Source organism: Somniosus microcephalus, chromosome 22 (assembly GCF_052327205.1).
Source record: "Somniosus microcephalus isolate GS21.2 chromosome 22, FLI_Smic_1.0, whole genome shotgun sequence".
Lineage (NCBI taxonomy): Eukaryota > Metazoa > Chordata > Chondrichthyes > Squaliformes > Somniosidae > Somniosus > Somniosus microcephalus.
Genome location: NC_141008.1, coordinates 62,192,767 through 62,210,317, shown reverse-complemented (window position 1 = coordinate 62,210,317; position 17,551 = coordinate 62,192,767). Strand labels below are relative to the sequence as shown.

The following is a 17,551-nucleotide window of genomic DNA, read 5'->3' as shown; positions in this document are numbered from 1 at the left end:
TATCTTTATAAAAGTGACATCTTTTGTAATTATCTGGACTGTTCTAGCAACAGATTGAATCTGTTCCAGTTGCTGGTAGATAAATGTTACTCAGTGCCTCCATCCTCATTTGAGGAGGATTCTGAATTATGTCCTTCACCCTCAAGCAATCATTGACTCTTTCAGAAGGTGCAAGGTTCTTAACTCCAACAGGAAACTCCCCATATTTCATCTGCATATAGAAAATCATCAATGTATATAACGTAAATAGAACGTCTTCAAGGACCGTCATTACTAAGGTTTATCTACTCTGCTGGTCTGAATAGCAAATTCCAATTGTTCCCCATACCAAGTTTGTGGCAGTTCACAAAGCAAATGGAAAGGAAAATCCGGGAAACTGAGAAGGTAGGCAACTCCAATAGATCCGGGATGGATGTTGACCTCTTGCAAGGTTTGCAAGGATAGATACATCCAAACATTATTATTACTTGGGATTGGCAATGATTTCAAAATGCTCAGAAGATACAGGAAGCATGGGCCCTTCCTTCTGTTTCTCCTCTGCTGGTTCAGAAAATTTGAAAGGGTCATTTAAATCAGAAAACACCTCACTGTTTCCAAGCAAGTTGATTGAAACAGATTAACCCAAGTGTGTGTATCAAAGACCACAGACAACAAAGGCAGCATCAGGGCACTGCTTGATGCTGGCATCTACAACCCTTTCAAAGCTAAAGGAGGTTTGTATAGTATAGACAGACACAGTAATGCCCCATTTACTGTCTCCAACCAAGCAGCCCGCATGATTGGCACCCCATCCACCACCTTAAACATTCACTCCCTCCACCACCGGCGCACCGTGGCTGCAGTGTGTGCCATCTACATGATGCACTGCAGCTACTCACCAAGGCTTCTTCGGCAGCACCTCCCAAACCCGCGGCCTCTTCCACCTAGAAGGACAAGGGCAGCAGGCGCATGGGATCACCACCACCTCCAAGTTCCCGTCCAAGTCACACGCCATCCTGACTTAGAAGTATATCGCCGATCCTTCATCGTCACTGGGTCAAAATCCTGGCACTCCCTCCCTAACAGCACTGTGGGAGTACCTTCACCACACGCACTGCAGCGGTTCAAGAAGGCAGCTCACCACCACCTTCTCAAGGGCAACTAGGGATGGGCAATAAATGCTGGCCTTGCCAGCGATGCCCAGATCCCATAAACAAATTTTTAAAAACCTTAATTCTATCCTGAAAATAACCCATCCCATCAATGTAAGCATCTCCTGTGGCCATCCTTATGGGCCTCTGAATCAGACTCGTTAACATAGTGCTACCATCACGGCAAATCATACTGTCATTAAGGATTTCATTGTGAAAGGGTTATCCCCAGCCAAGGACTTTCCAGAGCGAATAGTAGTTCTATATAGCCTGGGGGTATCAGCAGTGTTTTCAATGGCATTTCAGTCAGGAATCTTCCAAGAATGGGAAACTAAAGAACAAGTTGAAAAGCTTGAATGGTACTCGCAGCCTAGCCACATAGGGCGAAGCGGAGAAATCAACATCACAACTCATGATTCTGAACAGGTCGTTGCCCCACATTAGGCGATAGCGCTCTTAACATGAATTATTTTACTGGACAACGGGCCTATCCTAATGTATGCCAAGGATAACTGAAACTGAAAGCAGCAGGCTTACTTGCCCACTACAATATTTGATGCCAGCAAATTGGGTGTTTTCTGAGGGGATTGACATAGAAACATAGAAGATAGGAGCAGGAGTAGGCCATTCAGCCCCTCGAGCCTGCTCCGCCATTCAATGCGATCATGGCTGATCATCCAAATTCAGCACCCGGTTCCTGCCTTCTCCCCATACCCCTTGATCCCTTTAGCCTTAAGAAATATATCCAACTCCTTCTTGAATATATTTAATGAACTGGCCTCCACCGCCTTCTGTGGTAGAGAGTTCCACAGGTTCACCACTCTCTGGGTGAAGAAATTCCTCTTCATTTCTGTCCTAAATGGCCTATCCTTTATCCTTAGACTGTGTCCCCTGGTTCTGAACTCCCCGACCAGCGGGAACATCCTTCCTGCACCTAGTCTGTCCAGTCCTGTTAGAATTTTATAAGTTTCAATGAGATCACCTCTCATTCTTCTAAACTCCAGCGAGTAAAAGCTCAATCGACCCAATCTCTCCTCATACGTCATTCCTGCCATCCCAGGTATCAGCCTGGTGAATCTTCGCTGAACTCCTTCCATGGCAAGAACATCCTTCCTCAGATAAGGCGACCAAAACTGCACACAATACTCAAGATGTGGTCTCACCAAGGCCCTGTACAACTGCAGCAAGACATCCTTGTTCCTGTACTCAAACCCTCTCGCTACGAAGGCCAACATACCATTTGCCTTCTTAACCACCTGCTGCACCTGCATGCTTACCTTCAGCGACTGGTGCACAAGGACACCCAGGTCTCATTGCACTTCCCCTTCTCCCAATCTATTGCCATTTAGATAATAATCTGCCTTCCTGTTTTTGCTACCAAAGTGGATAACCTCACATTTATCCATGTTATATTGCATCTGCCATGTTTCTGCCCAATCACCCAACATGTCCAAATCATCCTGGAGTTTCTTGACATCCTCCTCACAGCACACACGCCCACCCAGCTTTGTGTCGTCTGCAAATTTGGAGATATTACATCTAGTTCCCATGTCTAGATCATTAATATATATTGTGAATAGCTGGGGTCCAAGGCCCGATCCCTTGCGGTACCCCACTAGTCACTGCCTGCCACTCAGAAAAAGACCCGTTTATTCCAACTCTTTGCTTTCTGTCTGCCAACCAGTTCTCTATTCAAGTCAATACCTTGCCCCCAATCCCATGTGCCTTAACTTTACACGCTAATCTCTTATGCGGGACCTTATCGAAGACCTTCTGAAAGTCCAGATACACCACATCCACTGGTTCTCCCTTATCTATTTTACAAGTTACATCCTCAAAAAATTCCAGTAGATTAGTCAAGCACGATTTACCTTTTGTGAATCCATGTTGACTTTGTCCGATCCTGTCACTGTTTTCCAAGTGCTCTGCTATTGCATCTTTTATAATGGACTCTAGCATTTTCCCCACAACCGATGTCAGGCTTACCGGTCTGTAATTCCCTGTTTTCTCTCTACCACCTTTTTTGAATAGTGGGGTAACATTAGCTACCCTCCAATCCATGGGTACTGTTCCAGATTCCATCGAATGTTGGAAGATGATCAGCAATGCATCTACTATTTCTAGGGCCACTTCCTTAAGTACCCTAGGATGTAGATTATCAGGCCCTGGGGATTTATCAGCCTTCAATCCCATCAATTTCCCTAACACCATTTCCCTACAAATACTGATTTCTTTCAATTCCTCCCTTTCATCAGATCCTATGTTCCCCGGCATCTCTGGGAAGTTATTTGTGTCCTCCTTTGTGAAGACAGAACCAAAATATGTATTTAGTTGGTCTGCCATTTCTTTGTTCCCCATTATAAATTCCCCTGATTCTGACTGCAAGGGACCTACGCTTGACTTCACCAATCTTTTTCTCTTCACATATCTATAAAAGCTTTTACAGTCAGTTTTTATGTTCCCGGCAAGCTTACTCTCATATTCTATTTTCCCCTTCTTAATTAATCCCTTTGTCCTCCTTTGTTGAATCCTAAACTGCTCCCAATCCTCAGGTTTACATCTGGAAACTGTATTTATGGATTGGTATCTAGGTTGAAGAAAAGTGCTTTTCAAGAAAGAAACACAATCCATAGTGCTCAATTTTGAAAGTACTACAAAATTAAATGTGGATTTTAAAAAACTATTTTGTACAAGGATTTGAAAATGTCGGTCTAATTAGCAGGCTAATTAAGGGCAACAGATAGGGTAGATAGAGAGAAACTATTTCCGCTGGTTGGGGAGTCTAGGACTAGGGGGCATAGTCTAAATATTAGAGCCAGACCTTTCAGGAGTGAAATTAGAAAATATTTCTACGCACTTCTACTGAATATATTTAAGAAGGAGATAGATAGATTTCTAAACACAAAAGGCGTCAAGAGGTTTGGGGAGAGAGCGAGACTATGGTATTGAGATAGAGGATCAGCCATGATCATATTGAATGGCGGAGCAGGCTCGAAGGGCCGAATGGCCTACTCCTGCTCCTATTTTTATATGTTTCTAAAGGGTAAGAAGTTTGGAACGCTCTTCTGTAAACAGTAACTGATACTAGATCAATTGTTAATTTTAAAAAGATTGATAGCTTTCTGGTATTAAGGGTTATGAGCCAAAGGCGGGTATACGGAGTTAGGTCACAGAGCAGCCATGATCTCATTGAATGACGGAACAGGCTCGAGGGGCTGAATGGCCTACTCCTATTCCTAGCTACTGTCTCTTTAAATTGTGTAATCTCAGTACAGCTTCCCCCAAAACAGCTCCTTTCAGTTCGACAGCTCAGTGAAGCCGGAGCCTGGTGACGTTGCTTTAAGAGTCTGTGGGAGGTGGTGCTGGGGTTTTTTTTTCTCTCTCTCTCTCCAGACCAGCTCTGTAGTATCGGCAGCAAATGTAATCCCGAGGCTGCGGGGACGAAGCGATCGGTGGATGGGTGGAAATCAGCGAGCTCTTAAACCAAGTGCTGAGTGCAGGAGCAGCCCAGCGCTCGGCGTGTCCGCTTCTCTAAGACCGAGTCCACGGGCAGATAGAATGGAAGCTCAGCAAAACAAGGTAAAGTCAAAGAGGGAGAGCTCAGCCTGGGGGCTTCACCCCGGACTGGCACCCAGCCCAAGGAGTTAACCTCGGTCTCTTAAAGGAACACCCAGCCATCTCCTCAAGCTGATCTTTTTTGCGAAAATTTACACTAAAATCTCCTTTTATACTAATTGGGGTCAGCAGTCTTTCTTTTAATGAAAATTTCCATTATTGGGTCCAGTTTTTTTTGGTTGATGATGTTGTTCAGTAAGTTGCTAACGGTGCCGAGTCAGGATGCAAAAGTGGATTTGAAAGTAATATCTTGTGGTGTTTTTTTTTTGTTACTGCGACACGCGGGGTCAATCGCTCTATTCTGACCCCACTCCATAATTCCAGTGCTGTTTATTCAGCTGGTCGAGAAAGGAGCAAGAATTGCTTTTTAAAAAATTAATATTTGCTCATTTTTAATAAATAGATATCCGCAGCTCCCAGCACTGTGGAGAATTGGAGGCTGATCTCAGTCTGTGAGCCTCTTGCACGTCTCCCCCCACCCCCCTCCCCAGTATTGCAACATATAATATTAGTAAATTGCAGCAATCTAGTAAAAAACCCCACCAAAAATAGCAAATAGCAAGTTCCATTGGAGCTGGTACACGACCCTGAAAGGTGTGTTGTGTGTGTTGTGGGCATCATTGCACATTATCGATTAGCAACGGGTTGTAACCGAAGCGACGCTGGGATCTTGCTGGAACCCAGCAGTGTTCAGTTCGGTGTGCGATGATTGTGAGGAAGCGTTGCCACGATGAGCTGGCGGGCAGGACACTTTGCAGCAGCGTTTTGTTTGGGTCCCAGTTATCGCGTCAATGCGAACTATTTTATGCTCCTGCCTTCGCTGCCAGTCACTAACTCGAAAACTGTATTGAAAAATAATACAACAAAGTTGAAGATGTCTGCTGCAGTGCGAAGCTCTTGCGCTGGCATGTTTTTTTTTAAAAAAGAGTAGGTTGGTCCTGACTGACACAACCCCCCCCCCCCTTTTAAATTGTGGTAAACACTCCGGTGTTGCATTAGGCAGTGCCTTGTTTGATGTCTGCACGGCTCCGGAGCGCAAACCTACTTGAAGGGCTGTTGTCTATTTGATGTGCATGAGATGCAGTTGATCAACTGGTATGCTGTGGGTCTTGCATGTTTCAGCCCCCGCCCTTCTGAGTACTGTTTCTGTATTATTATCTTCTTCTTAGGCAGTCCCTCGGAACCGAGGATGACTTGCTTCCACATTAAAAATGAGTTTGCAGGTGTATTATTATACTTGGGGAATGGCTTCCCAACCTCTGTGATGGTGAGCAGCATCACATCAGCGCTCAGCCAAGTGCTGTGGGGGCACAGGACGGCCAGGCTGTTTGGGCACAGGGCGGCCAGGCTGTTGGGGTACAGGGTGACCAGACTGTTGAGGCACAGGGTGGCCAGGCTGTTGGGGCACAGGGTGACCAGGCTGTTGAGGCACAGGGTGGCCAGGCTGTTGGGGCACAGGGCGGCCAGGCTGTGGGGGCACAGGGTGGCCAGGCTGTTGCGGCACGGCGCGGCCAGGCTGTTGGGGCACAGGGCGGCCAGGCTGTTGGGACACAGGGCGGCCAGGCTGTGGGGGCACAGGGTGGCCAGGCTGTTGCGGCACGGCGCGGCCAGGCTGTTGGGGCACAGGGCGGCCAGGCTGTTGGGGCACAGGACGGCAAGGCTGTGGGGGCACAGAGTGGCCAGGCTGTTGGGGCACAGGGTGGCCAGGCTGTTGAGGCCAAGTGTGGCCAGGCTGTTGGGGCACAGGGCAGCCAGGCTGTGGGGGCACAGAGTGGCCAGGCTGTTGCGGCACAGAGTGGCCAGGCTGTTGCGGCACAGGGTGGCCAGGCTGTGGGGGCACAGGGCGGCCAGGCTGTGGGTGGGTGTTAGCTCGCAGCTGCTCAGCGTGCTCACAATTCAAAATGGAGGCGGCCCTAGCAGGGCCGGATTGGGAGGCTGTCCTCTGCTTCGATCAAATTGCTGATCTCGTTCTGTGGTCTTTTGTGGTTGTACAATTTATCTGCAACTTAAGAAAACATCAAATAAAGCTTATCAACTTAAATTAAAATAACATCGGCCGGGGATCAGTTGTCCCTCTTTTGGTTGTACAATTTATCTGCAATTTAAGGAAAAACGTCAAATAAGGCTTATCAAGTTAGATTAGAATAACATCGGCCGGGGAGATGATGCACTCCAGTCCCCGTGGCGCCCACCAGTCTCGGAAGGCTTTGAGCGTGCCGGCGGACACCGCGTGCTCCATCTCCAGGGCCACCCGGGCGCGAACATAGCCGCGAAAGGGAGGCAGGCAATTGGGCCGGATGGCCCCTGATCTTGTTCTGTAGCTGATCCGGGAGCACGTGATGCGGATGAAGGTGCCAAAAGTGGGGAGGTGGTTCCATTTCCCTGCACCGACTTAACTCAACTTGACAACCCCTGAACAATTTACCCAATTAAAGGAAGAGTTCTTATTGGCCAATTAGAGACAAAAATCTCGGTGTTGTTCAAAATACAGTTGGAGTTGGATTCTAAGGTGGGAGTGTTAGGAAGAGGGATGAGCTTTGATTGGAAGAATGGTTTTTCTCACCCTTGACTTTGCTTATGTCCTTCTGATGTTTTGATTTGATATTTAATTCCTGACAGGCATTTGGAAGGGGATTTTGTATTTACAGCAAAACGTAAGAACAGGAGCAGGCCATTCAGTCCCTCGAGCCTGTTCCGCCATTCAATTAGATCACGGCTGATCTGTATCTTAACTCCATCTACCCGCCTTGGTTCCACAACCCTTAATACTCTTGCCGAACAAAAAAATAGGGAGGGAGCAGGGCAGTGGGATTAGTTTTGGATTGCTGTCACAAAGAGCCAGCAGACATGATGGGCTGAATGGCCTCCTGTGGTGTAAACATCCAGAGGGAAAAGTTTGGTTGGTTAGCGCCTCCGGGGGCGCTAACGGGGCGCTAGGAACTTAGAGTGGTTCCATTTCCCGACGATACAAAGATGGGAGGGAAAGCAGTGAGTGAGGAGGACATAAAAAACCTGCAAAAGGACATAGACAGGCTAAGTGAGTGGGCAGAGATTTGGCAGATGCAATATAATGTTGGAAAGTGTGAGGTTATGCACTTTGGCAGAAAAAATCAAAGAGCAAGTTATTATCTAAATGGAGAGAAACTGCAAAGTGCTACAGTACAAAGGGATCTGGGGGTCCTGGTGCATGAAACACAAAAAGTTAGTATGCAGGTGCAACAGGTGATCAGGAAGACCAATGGAATCTTGGCTTTTATTGCAAGGGGGATGGAGTATAAAAACAGGGAAGTCTTGCTGCAGTTATACAGGGTATTGGTGAGGCCACACCTGGAATATTGCGTGCAGTTTTGGTTTCCATATTTAAGAAAAGATATACTTGCTCTCGAGGCGGTTCAGAGAAGGTTCACTCGGTTGATTCCAAAGATGAGGGGGTTGACGTATGAGGAAAGGTTGAGTAGGTTGGGACTCTACTCATTGGAGTTCAGAAGAATGAGAGGCGATCTTATCGAAACATATAAGATTGTGAGGGGGCTTGATCGGGTGGATGCGGTGAGGATGTTTCCACTGATGGGTGAGAGTAGAACTAGGGGGCATAATCTTAGAATAAGGGGCTGCCCTTTCAAAACTGAGATGAGGAGAAACTTCTTCACTCAGAGGGTAGTAAATCTATGGAATTTGCTACCCCAGAGAGCTGTGGAAGCTGCAACATTAAAGAAATTTAAAATGGAGATAGACATTGTCCTAGCAGATAAGGGAATTAGGGGTTACGGGGAGAGGGCAGGGAAGTGGACGTGAGTCTAGATTCAGATCAGCCATGATCCTATTGAATGGCAGAGCAGGCCCAAGGGGCCGTATGGCTTACTCCTGCTCCTATTTCTTATGTTCTTATGTAGATTTTAGCGCCGCTCACGAAATTGACCAGTCGTTTTGTGGTGGCGCTAATCACTACCACCACGATCTCCTGCGCCCGCAGATCGTGACGTCAGTCGAGCGTGCAATGTACCGGTAGCGCCCCGGACCGGATATTGAGTCGTGCCTCCTGCCTTAGGGCCTGCCGCTAGGAACAACAGGTAGAGGGGAACGTTTTCAAGTCGGGAAGGGGCTGGGGGAGCACTATTTAAAGGCGGGCTCTTCCTGCTTTTTCTTGTCGGCAAAATTTTTGGTACACACAGGTTGAGAGGGAGAGAGACGTCTGGAGAGATTTAACACTGTCCTAAGGAGTTTTGGTCCTCAGCACCACTTTTGAGGTTCCTAAGCGCCGAGCTCTTTCCCTGGGCCTATCCATTAGTGCTTCCAACAAATTGCTTTAGAGGTCCCTCCAGGCCGAGATTCAAGGCTGCAATGAGCAGGGTGTGGCTGGCCAGCAAGATGGCCCCTCCCCTTTAAGAACTGGACGGCGTCAGTCTGTCAGGCTTCCATGGTAACGGACATCGTCTGAGCTTCGGTGGCGTTCTGAGGTAGCGCCTCGCTCCCTGGCGTTTGCGCCTTAAGAGAGGTGCGTAGCACTTGAATTAGCGCCTAAATCACCTCCAGGGGTGATAGAGGCGAATTTTGCAGTTGGAGGCGATAATTAGCACCGGGCGCTAAACTTTGCGCCCGGCCGATATTAGCGCCCCAAAATGGGCAATACCCAATTTTTCCCCCCTATAGTTCAATGGTTCTTGCAGAAACAAAACTTGAATTGAACGAATCCTTGTGAAGATTGATGATGAGATAAAACAAAATAAGCCCATCTAAGGAAGGTTGGGGAGATGTTCAACTGCCTGTTTCTCACCTGAAAAGTGGGTGATCGGTAGAGAAAATTCTGGTGGGCACCCATTTGCCCACCTGATTCAATTTATGGGCAGCCAGCACTCCCGCTCAAAACACAATGCTTCCCTTGCGTCTCAGTGACGCCGTACCAGTTTCAGCATAACATCTTCTGTTTTGTACTCTACTGTTTTGGCTAGAAATGTTTAGCATTCTATTTGCTTTGTTATTGCTGCTCTATAATGATGGGACATGCTGAGCATTGAGTTGGGATCTCTTTTAGTGTCACCTGTGGCTATTTCGACACGTAACTCACCCAATTATTCTTTCGATGTGCGGTATTTTGCATTGGACCTTATAATTTTTTTTTATCTGTTTGCTTGCACACTTTGTCCAACCCCTTTTTGTAAGTTCTCAGCTGTCTCCTCAGATTCAACTGCCCCTCCCTAGTTTGGTATTGTTTCTGAGTTTGACCAATTTGATCCAAACACACATATTCAATTTTATGGGAGAAAAGGAATTTAGTTGTTACTTGAGAGCCCCTAAAATGGGCGTTGCTATTGCATTTGGGGAGTCAGGTTTGGGGAACAACCAGCTTCAAATATTCGACAACACTAGTCGACCTCCCGTGGCATTGCACACAGGTAGCAAGGGTCTTCAGGTGAAATGGTGTTAGAGGACAGGGATGATAATTGACCCAGTACTTGCAGACTAAGATTTTTAATAAGATAGTTTCGATAAATCCAATAGGGAATGCAGGAGAAGCTTCTTTACCCGGAGAGTGGTTAGAATGTGGAACTCGCTAGGTGAGGCGAATAGCATGGATGCATTTAAGGGGTAGCTAGATAAACACTTGAGAGAGAGAAAGGAAGGTTATGCTGATAGGGTTAGATGAAGAGGGGTGGGAGGAGGCTCGTGTGGAGCATAAACACCGGCATGGACCAGTTGGGCCGAATGGCCTGTTTCTGTGCTGTACATTCTATGTATGTAATCTATGCTGAGGAGCTGGGAGATGAAAAAACTGAAAGGCTACAGCACCATTGCTGGCTGGAGGGAGCAATTACATTGTGACGAGCTTAGATAAGAGAGGCTTCCATTATCTCTATCTCAGCCTTTTAAGGCTGAGATGAGGAGGAATTTCTTCACTCAGAGGGTTGTGAAAACTTGCGAATGTTGGAATTCTCTGCCCCAAAGGGCTGTGCAGGCTCAGTCGTTGAGTATATTCAAGGCTGAGATCGATAGATTTTTGGACTTTAGGGGAATCAGGGGATATGGAGATCGGGCGGGAAAGTGGAGTTGAGGTCGAAGATCAGCCATGATTTTATTGAATGGCGGAGCAGGCTCAAAGAGCCATTTGGCCTACTCCTGTTCCTAATTTTTATGTTCTTACGATAAATGTGGAAATATAAACTTCATAATGGAAGAATTTGACACAAAAAGTGTAATAAAAACATGACCGGAAGTAAACATTTTGCAGACAGGATGTGTGTGTAGACATAAGATTGTTAGTGTTATAGATGCCACCATATTAACTGTTGATTCTCATCGTCTAAGGGTCTGTCCATCAGAGGATGTTGCCATTATCAGCTTCTTCCAATCGTTATGGTTCAGGGTTTTTCATTTGTGCCTCAACGGCAGCAAGGCCCATGCTGTTAAGGAGCACTTTTATGTTGTCATCCCATCTTGTTCTGAGTCTGCTGCGTGGCCTCTTCCACGTGGGTGGTGGTTTGTTGGTGAATGCTCTGGCAGAGTCCGACTCGGAGTGGTGCATGAAGTGTCCTTACGAGAAGAGTTGGCAATGATCAACCAACTGGGTTGATTAGCCAGGTTGCATACAGTGTCATTTGAGATTTTGCCCTGAGGCCTAACCCTTTAGTGTGCAAAGCGATCTAGAATCAAGAGAATCGTCGGGAATCGCGTGCTGAGCGGCTGCATAAAGGCTCCCAAGACCCAGGTAAGGCCTCAGTGCGAGAATCGGCGGGAATCGCGGGCTGAGCGGCTGTATAAAGGCTCCCGAGACCCAGGTAAGGCCTCATTGCGAGAATCGGCGGGAATCGCGGGCTGAGTGGCTGTATAAAGGCTCCAAAGACCTAGGTAAGGCCTCAGTGCGGGAATCACGGGCTGAGCGGCTGTATAAAGGCTCCCGAGATCCAGGTAAGGCCTCAGTGTGAGAATCGGCGGGAATCGCGGGCTGAGCGGCTGTATAAAGGCTCCCGAGACCCAGGTAAGTCCTCAGTGCGAGAGTCGGCGGGAATCGCGGGCTGAGCGGCTGTATAAAGGCTCCCAAGACCCAGGTAAGGCCTCAGTGCGAGAGTCGGCGGGAATCGCGGGCTGAGCGGCTGTATAAAGGCTCCCAAGACCCAGGTAAGGCCTCAGTGCGAGAATCGGCGGGAATCGCGGGCTGAGCGGCTGTATAAAGGCTCCAGAGCCCAGGTAAGTCCTCAGTGCGAGAGTCGGCGGGAATCGCGGGCTGAGCGGCTGTATAAAGGCTCCAGAGCCCAGGTAAGGCTCTCCAATCTCCAATCTTGGAACTCAGAGGGAAGGAGAGAGGTAAAAAGTAATCCAAGTGTGACGTCACCAGAAAGCGGGTAAGTGATTGGTTGGTGAGTATTTCTCTCTTTTTAAGCTTAAACTCTGTGGTTTATAGTTTCTAAGGTGCGATATTCATCATCTAGAATCGGGGCAGAGGGTATTTAAGAATAATATTAATAAATTTAATTAATTACATAGAATGGGAGATCAGGTGATGTGTTGCTGCTGCAATATGTGGGAGCTGGTGGACACCATTGATGCTCACAGTGATCACATTTGCAGTAAGTGTTGGCTGCTCGAGGAATTCCGGCTCCGTGTTGAAGAGCTGGAGTCCGAGCTTCAAACACTGAGACACATCAGGGAGGGGGAGAGTTACCTGGACTCTGTGTATCAGGAGGTAGTCACACCAATTAGATTAATTAATTCAGATGTAGTCCGTGGCCAGGGTCAGGATGGTGTGACTAGATGTGAGGCAGGTACGGGGATCCAGGAGGTAGTGTTGGAGGAACCGCAGCCCTTGCTCTTGTCCAACAGGTTTGAGGCTCTTACTCCCTGTGAGGATGGGAACGGGGACTGCGGGGAGGATGAGCAGCCTGGCCACAGCACCGTGGAGCGGGGGGGCATTCAAGTGGGGGGAGTTAAAAGAAATGTTGTAGTGGTAGGGGATAGTATCGTTAGGGGGATAGATAGAGTTCTTTGCAGCCGAGAGCGAGAGTCCCGAAGGCTGTGTTGCCTGCCCGGTGCCAGGGTTAAGGACATCTCCTCTGGGCTGGAGAGAAACTTGGAGTGGGAGGGGGAGGATCCAGTTGTCGTGGTCCATGTTGGTACCAACGACATAGATAGGACAAGGAAGGAGGTTCTGCTGAGGGAGTTTGAGCAGCTAGGGGCCAAATTAAAAAGCAGAACCACAAGGGTAATAATCTCTGGATTACTACCTGAGCCACGTGCAAATTTGGCTAGGGTAAATAAAATTAGAGAGTTAAATGCGTGGCTCAAAGACTGGTGTGGGAGAAATGGGTTTTGCTTCCTGGGACACTGGCACCAGTACTGCGACAGGAGAGAGCTGTTCCGTTGGGACGGACTTCACTTGGTCAGTGCTGGGACTAGAGTCCTGGCGAATCGAATAACTAGGGCTGTAGAGAGGGCTTTAAACTAATTAGTGGGGGGAAGGTTTTAAGAGAGCGAAAAATAAAAATGACAGCGGAGAAGGCAATAGAGCAAGGTAGCAGTGGGGGAATTAAAAACCAGAGCGTGTCAGGAAGGGACAGAATGTATAATGATAAAGGTAAAGTAGTAAAAGGGGTAAAAGCAGGAATAAATTGTCAGAAAACATATTTGAAAGTTCTTTATCTGAATGCACGCAGCATTCGTAACAAAATTGACGAGTTGACGGTACAAATAACTACACATGGGTATGATCTGGTGGCCATTACGGAAACATGGCTGCAAGATAATCATGACTGGGAACTAAACATACAAGGGTATTTGACAATTAGGAAGGACAGACAGGAAGGAAAGGGAGGTGGGGTTGCTATGTTAATCAAGGATGGAATCACTGCAATAGTCAGAAATGATATTGGGTCAAAGGATCAGGATAGTGAAATAGTTTGGGTGGAGATAAGGAATAATAAGGGGAAAAAGTCACTAGTGGGCGTAGTCTATAGGCCTCCTAACAGTTGCAACTCTGTTGGTCGGAGTATAAATCAGGAAATAGTTGGGGCTTGTAATAAGGGAACAGCTATAATCATGGGGGATTTTAACTTTCATATTGACTGGACTAATCAAATTGGGCATGGCAGCCTTGAGGAAGAGTTCATAGAGTGTATTAGGGACGGGTTCCTTGAGCAGTATGTAACTGAACCAACCAGGGGGCAGGCAATCTTAGATCTGGTCCTGTGTAATGAGACAGGATTAATAAAAAATGTCCTAGTAAAGGATCCCCTTGGAATGAGTGACCATAATATGGTTGAATTCCAAATTCAGTTTGAGGATGAGAGAGTTGGATCGCAAACCAGCGTACTGAGCTTAAATAAAGGAGACTATGAAGGTATGAGAGTAGAATTGACTAAAGTGGACTGGGAAAACAGATTAAAGTGTAAGACGGTACAAGAGCAGTGGTCTACATTCAAGGAGATATTTCACATCTTTCAAGATAAATATATTCCACTGAGGAAAAAGGGGAATAAAAGAAAAGACAGCCATCCGTGGCTTAGTAAAGTAATAAAGGATAGTATCCGACTGAAAACAAGGGCATATAAAGTAGCCAAATCTAGTGGGAGGATAGAAGATTGGGAAGCATTTAAAAGCCAGCAAACAATAACTAAAAGATTAATTAAGAAAGGGAAGATAGATTATGAAAGTAAACTAGCAAAAAATATAAAAATAGATAGCAAGAGTTTCTACAGCTATATAAAAAGAAAAAGGGTGGCTAAAGTGAACGTTGGTCCCTTAGAGGATGGGACCGGGAAACTAGTGGTGGGGAACATGGAGATGGCAAAGACGCTGAACAAATATTTTGTATCAGTCTTTACAGTAGAGGACACTAAAAATATCCCAACACTGGACAAACAGGGGGCAATGGGGGGGGGGGGAGGAGCTAAACACGATTAAAATCACTAAGGAGATGGTACTCAGTAAAATAATGGGACTTAAGGCGGATAAATCCCCCGGACCTGATGGCCTACATCCTAGGGTCTTGAGAGAAGTGGCGGTAGGGATTGTGGATGCATTGGTGATTATTTTCCAGAACTCCCTGGACTCAGGAAAGGGAAGTAGACAAAAAGCTGGAAACTATAGACCAGTTAGCCTAACATCTGTGGTTGGCAAAATGTTGGAGTCCATTATTAAGGAAACAGTAACAGAGCATTTGGATAAACATAATTTAATAGGACAGAGTCAGCATGGTTTTATGAAGGGGAAGTCATGTTTGACAAATTTGCTCGAATTCTTTGAGGATGTAACATACAGGGTGGATAAAGGGGAACCAGTGGATGTAGTGTATTTGGACTTCCAAAAGGCATTTGACAAGGTTCCACACAAAAGATTACTGATCAAGATAAGAAATCACGGGATTGGGGGTAATATACTGGCATGGGTGGAAGATTGGCTAACAGAAAACAAAGAGTTGGGATAAATGGTTCATTCTCGGGCTGGCAATCAGTAACTAGTGGTGTTCCGCAGGGGTCAGTGCTGGGACCCCAACTCTTTACAATCTATATTAACGATTTGGAGGAAGGGACCGAGTGCAACATATCCAAGTTTGCCGACGATACAAAGATGGGAGGGAAAGCAGTGAGTGAGGAGGACATAAAAAACCTGCAAAAGGACATAGACAGGCTAAGTGAGTGGGCAGAGATTTGGCAGATGCAATATAATGTTGGAAAGTGTGAGGTTATGCACTTTGGCAGAAAAAATCAAAGAGCAAGTTATTATCTAAATGGAGAGAAACTGCAAAGTGCTACAGTACAAAGGGATCTAGGGGTCCTGGTGCATGAAACACACAAAGTTAGTATGCAGGTGCAGCAGGTGATCAGGAAGGCCAATGGAATCTTGGCTTTTATTGCGAGGGGGATGGAGTATAAAAACAGGGAAGTCTTGCTGCAGTTATACAGGGTATTGGTGAGGCCACACCTGGAATACTGCGTACAGTTTTGGTTTCCATATTTAAGAAAAGATATACTTGCTCTCGAGGCGGTTCAGAGAAGGTTCACTCGGTTGATTCCGGAGATGAGGGGGTTGGCGTATGAGGGAAGGTTGAGTAGGTTGGGACTCTACTCATTGGAGTTCAGAAGAATGAGAGGCGATCTTATCGAAACATATAAGATTGTGAGGGGGCTTGATCGGGTGGATGCGGTGAGGATGTTTCCACTGATGGGTGAGACTAGAACTAGGGGGCATAATCTAAGAATAAGGGGCTGCCTTTTCAAAACTGAGATGAGGAGAAACTTCTTCACTCAGAGGGTAGTAAATCTATGGAATTTGCTACCCCAGAAAGCTGCGGAAGCTGCAACATTAAATAAATTTAAAATGGAGATAGACAGTTTCCTAGCAGATAAAGGAATTAGGAGTTATGGGGAGAGGGCAGGGAAGTGGACGTGAGTCTAGATTCGGATCAGCCATGATCCTATTGAATGGCGGAGCAGGCCCGAGGGGCCGTATGGCCTACTCCTGCTCCTATTTCTTATGTTCTTATAAATCCATCGATTTGCCTATTCATTACTTTGGTGCGTACCCGCGTTTTCTGAGCCGTATTTAAATATGGACATCACTAATGCGTTGTAGAGCCGTACTTTGAGATTGCGACTTAGGTTCGACCTTAGCTTAGCTTAGACCTTTTAATATATCGTAGGTGTGTAATTTAATGGAAGAGTGCTACTGTACATTGGGCAGTCCTCTATGTAAACTTGGTAAAGGGTCTTCAGAGGAATTTCACGAGAGAACAAGGCCTCATTAATTGACGTGTCACTCAGATGGGGTATTTGACTAGAATTCTCTGCATAAGTTGGGAACATGTTAAAAGTAGTGCTGTTCACTAGTTAAAGGGGCTGATAGTATTGAGGTATTCCTCCGCAGTGCCCCCCCCCCCCCCCCCCCCACAATAGTTATAAATTTAAACTGGTTCTAAAATTAAAGCCGTCCAAATTCAGCTTTGCGAGGGACAAATCGTTGAGGGAGTTAGTTCATTTTGGAATAAAATATGCTACATTTTCCTCATTCCAGATGTAAAAGCAACCAGTATAAATACCTTTTAAAATGCTTTAATCCAAACTGTTTATTTTTTTGCCCACTGGTGTTGTGCTAGACTTGACCCAAAGAAATGTGTGCCAAGTTGTGAGGTAAATGGAATGGAAAGAGGGGTCGAACGGGCGAGCCAGTGTTAAACAGTGTATTGTGTTAACCACTTCCTTTCTTAATATTTTATATAAAATGCTGTTTGTTGATTGTAACCCCTTAGATTTTAGAATCATAGAAATTATGGCACAGAAGGAGGCCATTCGGCCTATTGTGCTACTGAGGCCTATTTAAATCTTATAACGTGCGTTACTGTTTCTGTAATTAAATGGTGAAAGACTGGGAAATGTTGGTATTTAGCGGGACCTGGGTGTTCTTGTACACGAATCACGGAAAGTTAACAGCAAGTAATTAGGAAAGCAAATGGTATGTTAGCCTTTATTACAAAGGGACTGAAGTATAAGAGTAAATAAGTGACTACAATTATATAGGGCCTTGGTGAGACCACACCTGGAGTACTGTGTACAGTTTTGGTCTCCTTACCTAGGGAAGGATATACTTGCCTTAGAGGGAGTGCAGCCAAGGTTCACCAGACTGATTCCTGGGATGAGGAGATTGTCCTATGAGGAGAGATTGAGTAGACTAGGTCTATATTCCCTAGAGTTTAGAAGGAGAGGTGATCTCATTCTTAAAGGGCTTGACAGGGTAGATGCAGGGAGGATGTTTCCCCCTGGCTGGGGAGTCTAGAACCAGGGGTCACAGTCTCAGAATAAGGGGTTGGCCATTTAGGACTG

The 17,551-nt window shown here is 46.3% G+C and overlaps 1 protein-coding gene across 2 annotated transcripts in view; it reads left to right on the top strand.

The window, feature by feature from the left end:
• The first annotated feature begins 4,368 nt into the window (after nucleotides 1-4,368).
• dusp14 (dual specificity phosphatase 14) overlaps nucleotides 4,369-17,551 on the top strand; it is a 47,421-nt gene continuing 34,238 nt past the window's right edge. For both annotated transcript variants that reach the window (XM_085964931.1, XM_085964932.1), the window contains exon 1: nucleotides 4,369-4,709. The gene's annotated coding sequence lies outside the window, so the exon portion shown is untranslated. The remainder of the gene's footprint in view (nucleotides 4,710-17,551) is intronic.